Source organism: Trichosurus vulpecula, chromosome 4 (assembly GCF_011100635.1).
Source record: "Trichosurus vulpecula isolate mTriVul1 chromosome 4, mTriVul1.pri, whole genome shotgun sequence".
In the NCBI taxonomy this organism is placed as follows: Eukaryota; Metazoa; Chordata; class Mammalia; order Diprotodontia; family Phalangeridae; genus Trichosurus; species Trichosurus vulpecula.
Genome location: NC_050576.1, coordinates 143,887,367 through 143,895,170, shown reverse-complemented (window position 1 = coordinate 143,895,170; position 7,804 = coordinate 143,887,367). Strand labels below are relative to the sequence as shown.

Genomic DNA, 7,804 nt, shown 5'->3' with positions numbered 1-7,804 from the left:
TTGGAAGGGAAGGGGGTCAGGTGAGGGGGAAATGAGTGAATCTTGCTCTCATCAGATTTGAATTGAGGAGGGAATAACATACACAGTCATTTGAGTATCTTACCCCACATGAAAGTAAGGGGAAAGGGATAAAAAAATGGGGATGATAGAAGGGAGGGTAGATAGGGGGAAGAAGTAATCAAAAGCAAACACTTTTGAAAAGGGACAGTGTCAAGGGAGAAAATTGAATAAAGGGGACAGGATAGGAGGGAGGGAAATACAGTTAGTCTTTTACAACATGACTATTTATGGGGGTGTTTTGCATAATGATACATGTGTGGCCTATGTTGAATTGCTTACCTTCTTAGGGAGAGTGGGTAGGGAGGGAAGAGGGGAGAGAATTTGGAACTCAAAGTCTTAAAAGCAGATGATCAAAAAAAGTTGTTTTTCCATGCAACAGTGAAATAAGATACATAGACAATGGGGCATAGAAATCTATATTGCCCTATAAGAAAGTAAGGGGAAAAGGGATGGGGGAGAGGACTAGGGGTGATAGAAGGGAGGGCTGACTGGGGAACAGGTCAATCAGAATATATTCCATCTTGGAGTGGGGGGGAAGGTAGAAATGGGGAGAAAATTTGTAACTCAAAATCTTGTGGAAATCAATGCTGAAAACTAAAAAAAAAATAAAAAAAAATATTTGTAGCAAAAAGTTAATATAATAAAAATTATCTATTTTATGTTTTGAAATGTTCTATAACTCTTGTATTGCCATGAATTCTTTCCTTCTCCATAGATCTGACAAGTAGACTATTCGTTGCTCTTCTAATTTGCTTATGATGCCACCCTTTATGTCTAAATCATGTACCCATTTTGACCTTATCTGGGTATATGGCATGAGATGTTGGTCTCTACCTAGTTTTTGCCTTGTTGTTTTCCAGTTTTCCTGGAAGTTTTTGTCAGTTAATAGGAGTAACATCTGTTAAAACAACCAAGTTGGATTTATAATTCAACCTTTCCACTTGCCCACTCTTCACTCCCCCACTCCCACTCCTAGAGTCTAATGAAGTGAGATCTCCCATGGTTCCCCCCTCAAAGATGGAAGAAGGCATATAGATCCATCAGACCTGGAGTAGAATAACTCCAGGAGCTAAATCCTTCTGTATTGGAGGTAGAAAGTCTTCAGGACTGACTGAGTTGTTGATAGTATCGCAAAGAACAATTCAATAGAATATAAGCTCCTTGAAGGCAGGTGCTGTTTTATTTTCATCTTCATATACTAAGTATCAAGCACAGTAGTACATACTCACTGAATGGAGTTATATTGATTTGAATTGACTTAGAAGCTGATTATTGATTCAATTTAATAATATTTATTATTATAGGTACTATTATTTATATACTTTATTTGGAAACTGTATGACATGGTTAATTTGTTTAATGTTTTGTGCATATTTAAATATACATAATATATATTGTTTGTCACAGATAATATGCATCATAAGTTTGTGTAAGGAAGTGTGGGGGTGGGAGTTTTATGCATACACACACACACACACACACACACACACACACACATATATATATATATAATATACATTTATGATTTCTTGGCAGCCTTGAAGATCATAACAGAAGTTTTAGATTGGACATCTAATGTCAAATATTTGCCATGGTATGCTGGAAAATGTTTAACAACCATCTCTCTGAAAAACAAGACAAACTTTCTAGTTTAATCTGCATTATTAACATTTTCTCTATCACTTGATTAAGTGTAAATAAACAGAGCAGTAAGTTAAACCCTGATCTGTGGTGTTTGTTAATTTCAAAGGTATAAATGCTCAGACTGAAATTTAACAATTTGCTCTCTAATCTGGTATGAACTGACTCTAATATACTTACGGATATTTGTGATTACCTTGGAAATGATTCCCCTTTTTCACATGCTGACTCATGGGAAAATGCCTACTGAGCTTAATGGATGTTTATTTTTAAGGTTAGTGTTCCCAGATAAGAAAGTGAATTCTGTGAGTCAGGTTACTTCCTGCATTCTGCATCCTGTGTTCCCTTGTCAAAGCTAAACACTTCCCATGCAAATGCTCATTGCATTAATCCTTGAAACCAGATTCTGATCTATCTGTATTTAAGTTCCTTTGGGACAGACATGGGGCTGTTTTTTTTTTTGGTGGGGGGAACAGTATTTCTTTTTTCTCTCTCAGGTTGGTTGCTGATTCAGGCAGTTGTAATTTTAGATTCTGTAAAATTATCTCCAAAAACATGCAGAGCTGAAGCCAAATATTTTGACTCAATCACTCACTGTCTGTTAAATAGCATCATTTTATTTTTACTAAAATTTCAACACACAAAGGTAATATCTTGAACAGCCCCTGAATGTTGAAAATATACCAGCTTGGGTGTGTGTGTGTGTGTGTGTGTGTGTGTGTAACCTGAAAAGAAATCTTACTGAAAGTATACTTCTAAGTCTATAAGTTTTGAAAATGAGTTGAGTACTACTGTTTAAAAAATAGCATATTTTACCCCAAATACAAAGGCTTTTTCTTTTTCTTGACAAAAATTTGATACCTTTTCCTTTTCTGTCATCTTAATTTCTAAGGATGTTCCTCCTTCCTCCTTTTCCTCTCCCTAGAGAGTGATCCCTCTCCACAAACAATTTGGAAAAAGAGAGGAAAAAAAGCAATTCAGCAAATATAATCAACACATCAAAATTTTGACAACATGTTCAATTCTCTACACTCATAGTCCGCCACCTTTGCAAAGAAAGGAGACATTCTCTTCTTCAGTATTTCTTGGTCATAATTGTTGTACGGCATTAATTTTTTCCTTGTTCTTTCCATTTACACTATTGTAGTTATGTATTTTATGTTCCTGGTTCTCTTTCCTTGAATCTGGATCAGTTCATGTAACTCTTCCAGTGCTTCTCCATAGTCTTCATATTTATTGTTTCTCATGGCACATTAATATTCCATTAGTCATGCAACATAAATTGTTCCCTATTCCCCAAAATATTATGACAAATATTTTGATATATGGGACCTTTCTTTCTACCTCTGATCTTGGGTTACAAGGTTAGCATCTAGATCTTTCTTACTTTCTTGAAGCAGTTACTTTCTTAACATAGTTCCTAGACAATGCCTATATAAATAATGAAGAGACTTCAAGGGAAAAAAAATACATTCATTTCAGCTATCTTAAAGAGCAATGTGAAAGTTCGCATTTTATATTAGGACAGACTGGGTGATCTACATAAAGAAGATGTAGCTTAGCATTAGTGTCTCATCAGTGCCACAGTCTTGCTTTCCACTGCAGGCAGGCACAGATGACTATGTTTGTTCAAGTTCTTGCTCAGGACTATTTCTTTGGAATCTCTGTTGATATTCACATGGGCTAGTCAGTACTGGTAAAAAATATGCATTATCATAATAATTCAGAGTTGCCCAAATTTTGAAATTTATAAGGCACTTACAACCTTGTGAGATAGACAATTAAGTATTAATGTTATTTCCATTTTATGGATGAAGAGTCTGAGGTGTAGAGAAGTTAAATGACTTGACCAATGGCGCTCAGCTAGTAAAAGGCAGAGTCAGGATTTGAACACAGGTTTTGCCCTCTATGTCCAATGGTCTTTCTCCTGGATCACCCTGTCTTTCATAAACTAGTAGTAAGGTTTATAAAAAGAACTATTTTCATAGCTTGGACACAAAAGGACCTGAGTTCAAATCCTGCCATTACCTGTGCGACTTTTAGCCAGTCACTCCCCCTAATCTTGATTTCAGTTTCTTTATCTCTAAAATAAAGGGATTGCCATAGTTGACTACTAGGACCCCTTTCAATTCTAAATCTGTGATCCTCTGAAATGGCTTGAATCTTTCAAGTATCAGAGGTTATCCCATAGGTAATTTCTTGGCTCCCGTATATTTCCAAGAAGTAGACAAACTAGAAATCCTATTCATGGTAGGCAGTATGTTACCCAGGCCTTGGATTGCAGGAACAATGAAAAGCTCAGTCAATGGGATTGTGTGCCAATGAGATTCCTTTCTGTGCTGGTTTCAGGCCTCTGATGAGCTATAGTTAAGCTTTTAACTTAATTGTTCCTTGATTGTTCTCAGAAGGGATCTGTTTTGATATGAGAGCTTAGTTTTCTTAAGTCTAATTACAGTATAAAGACAACACATATTCTCTCTCTTTGTAGGAAGGATGTGGTATTACTCCATGAGAGGAGAAAGGGAGGAAACTCTTCAAAGCTGCTTATATCTGGACAAGATCAGTTTAGGTTATTATTATTATTTAGCGTGATGAAGCCAGAGAGAGATTTTTTTTAGCCTCTCCCTCTTTGTATCAGGCATGCACGATACACAAAGAACATTATTTTTGCTGTTGCTGTTATTAACAATAATAATATAGTTTAAAATTATACTTTAAAATTATACTAAAACTTTTGGAACCATCTGTGCATTAAAACAGTGCTATAATTCCAGTTCTTAGGTTTTATGCAATTAGGTTCTGATTAGTGTAAATAATGAATCTCCTGAAATGGTCACATTATTAGAATTTGTACTATTCAAAGTTACAATTACATAAAATTTGGCAATTGATTGAAATGCAATGGAAATGAGCACTGCAAATTATTCTCACTAATTGGAGCCTTGCTGTAGATTTACCTAGTCTTCGTATTATTAAACTGAGAAGTCCAGTAAGGCATTTAGGTGGTACAATGAACAGAGCATTGTACCCGGAATCAGGAATCAATGAATCAATAAATGTTTATTAAGCACCTACTTGGTCTCAGATACTTACTGGCTATGTGTGACCCTGGGCAAGTAATATAACTTCTGCCTTTCTCTGTTTCGTCAACAGTAAAATGGGGATAATAATAGCACCTACCTTGCAGGATTGTTGTGAGGATAAAATGAAATTCTCTTTGTAAAGACCTTAGGACAGTGTGTAGTTACATAAATGCTTATTCCCTTTCCTCCTCCCTCCATGCACCACACATACTTACCACACATGTTCACACTTAACAATTTCCCAGTAACACAGATTCTTTACGAAATAGAAAAGAAAGTAAGGTATAGACAGCTGCCTTTCTTTTGGAACCTTTGCGTAATTTCTAGATGGCATTCCATCTGTTAGGCTTGACATTTAGCAGAACAACTTTCCTCTCTGTTAAGCCATTTGTCTGAGCTAGTTCACCAGCTCTGTGTTCTTCACTGACTGGGCTGCATTGGCTGGTGCAGTTGGTAGAGAACCCATCTTCAAATCAAGAAGACCCTAGTTCAAATTCTGCTTCTGATATATACTCATCCTACACCATCCAGTATCTCTGGCTCTTAGCACGGCGCCTGAAACATAGCTTATTGATTGACTGAAATAGTCACCAAGCATGATTCAATTCAGTAAATATTTTTTGAGTGCCAACTATGTGCCAGGCACTGTACCAAGCAATGGGGATACAAATAAGAAAAAGGAAGACATTTCCTGTATGAGAATGTCTGAAATGTATTTAGGACATTGCCTTTGGGAACTCAAAGCAGTATGCCTTGCCATCTTCCTGTGTGCCAGCACCATTCCACATAATTCAACTCACTTTTGTCTCTCGAAATTTGTTCCTTCATGTTCTATGCTGGTGGCTGGGCAGAGTTTCATCTTAAGTCCAATTGGAAGGAAAAACCCTATCCTTTCTCCCAGCAGTTTGCTTCTAGCTTTTTCTCAGGGATGTACTAGTAGCTGGTAGCTCCTAAGCAGTACTGCTATTTGGACAACACACAATTCAGTCAAGCAGTATGAGGAAAATGAATAACAAGCCAAAACTAGAGCATTTTTGGAGAGATTCATTTTGGCAGCCTGATAACATTTCCATCAAGCTGAAGTCTCTAGAGAGACGGAGAAATACAGCTTTCAGTATGAACCTGAATCTTGGACATTTTGAAAATTTTGCATTCAGTTCAATGAACAACTTTTAAAATACCTCCCTAACAACTGCACTTGACAGCAATCAATCATTGAATGTTCATTAAGCACCCACTATGTGCCAGGCACTGTGCTAAGCACTGGAGATACAAAGAAAAGCAAATTCATTTGTATGAAATCAGTGTGTGTCTGTGTCTGTCTGTGTGTTTGTGTGCGTGCGCGCACACATGCTTTTTCTGACGGTATACATAAAAAGAGGCAAAAGACAGTCCCTGCTCTCAAGAAGCTTACAATCTAATGGGGGAGACAACATGCAAACAAATGTATACAAAGCAAGCTATATTCAGGATAAATAGGACATAATTAACAGAGGGAAGGCATTGGAATTAAGAAGGGTTAGAGAAACCTTCTTGTAGAAGGTGGGATTTTAGTTGGGGCTTAAAGGAAGCCAAGGAAGTCAGTAATCAGATTAAGAAGTACTGGAAAGATAATGGGAGTAGGTTTTCTTTTTTCAGTATCAAATATGTTTTACTCTTTATAGTTCCTCATTCATCTTGATTCAATCATTAGTTCTGCTTCCATGTGAAGGAGCATCCTTCTGTAAGTTTCAGCTTTCCTCCCCGAGCTGATGTACTGTGGAGTATCCAATACAGAAAATCACTGTTTGTGTGTGACTGAAGACAGTGATGACTTTATAGCAGCCTGGGCTCTTGACTTCCATGGAGTAGGAGTTTGGATTCTGTACCAGGTGCTTCTTGTCTTTCCACTTCTCCTCCTTGGAAGATATGGGTGCAGAAAGTCTTTCATGAGAGTCATGGTGGTATGAGGAGGTCTTCTCTGCCAGAAAAAAATCAGGGTTCAATTCTGAAGGGCTCTGAATGCCAAACAGTATATTTTGTATTTGCTCCTGGATGCAGTCGGGAGAGAGAATCCTAAGCCCACAGTTGTTATTATTTTTAAAAGTTTTACGGTTTTTTTTCTTATACTTCAGTGATTTGACTTTAACTCCCTTCTCCCCAAATTCAGAATGTCTTTCATAACAAAGAGAAACATTAATACAAACCAGGCAAAATAATTACTATGTCTAAAGGGCATATACCAAATTCCACATCCAGAGTCCTCTACTCTATTTCAGAAAGGAGGCAAATGTGTTTTCCATTTACGTCTCTGGAACCAAAATTGTTCCCAGCAGTTAATTAGAATTCATCTGCTAGTTACTGAATATATGTCAGAAAGAGGTCAGAAGACTGAGTCAGGAAAGAAAGTTTACCTATTAATTAAGGAAGACCAGGATTTCAATAGCCTGACCCTTAACACATTTCCAAAGTTTTCTTCCTTCACACATTTCGCCTTGTTTGACTCTGATCCCTTCTTTCTACCTTTCCTTCTGTCTAATTGATGAGTTGAATAGAGATGGATGTGGCCAGAAAGAGAAGGACCAGTTTTAAGAGGGAGTTTGATGAGTCATGAAATTCTCCCAGAAAGTAGAAATATTAAAAACCTTAAAAGTGCTCTAGTTTAACTAGAAAATATAACTATATGAGCAAAGGTAAGGAAGGAGAAGAGAAAGGTAGATGCTCTTTCCTTTGGTCAGTGAGATTCATATATATATATACTAACTAAATCAAGTCAATATTAATCAATGAGCATTTATTGCTCAAGTACTTTCTCTGTGTCAGGCACTAGCATTCCCCGACCTCAAGAAAATTATAGTCTTATGTAGGAGACAATATGCAAATAACTATATATATGGTGATATATATTGGGTAAGAGGGGATTTTTGAGGGAAGGCACTAGCATTGAGGGAGACTGGGAAATGCTTCTTATGGAAGGTGGGATTTTAGTCACTTTCTCTCTTTTGTGCCTTCCCTCTCCAGTGAGGTTTCATGACTGGCCC

General features: G+C 37.0%; 1 pseudogene; it reads right to left on the bottom strand.

Moving 5' to 3' along the window:
- Nucleotides 1-6,473: 6,473 nt before the first annotated feature.
- Nucleotides 6,474-6,723, bottom strand: LOC118848186 (annotated as a pseudogene).
- Nucleotides 6,724-7,804: the final 1,081 nt, after the last annotated feature.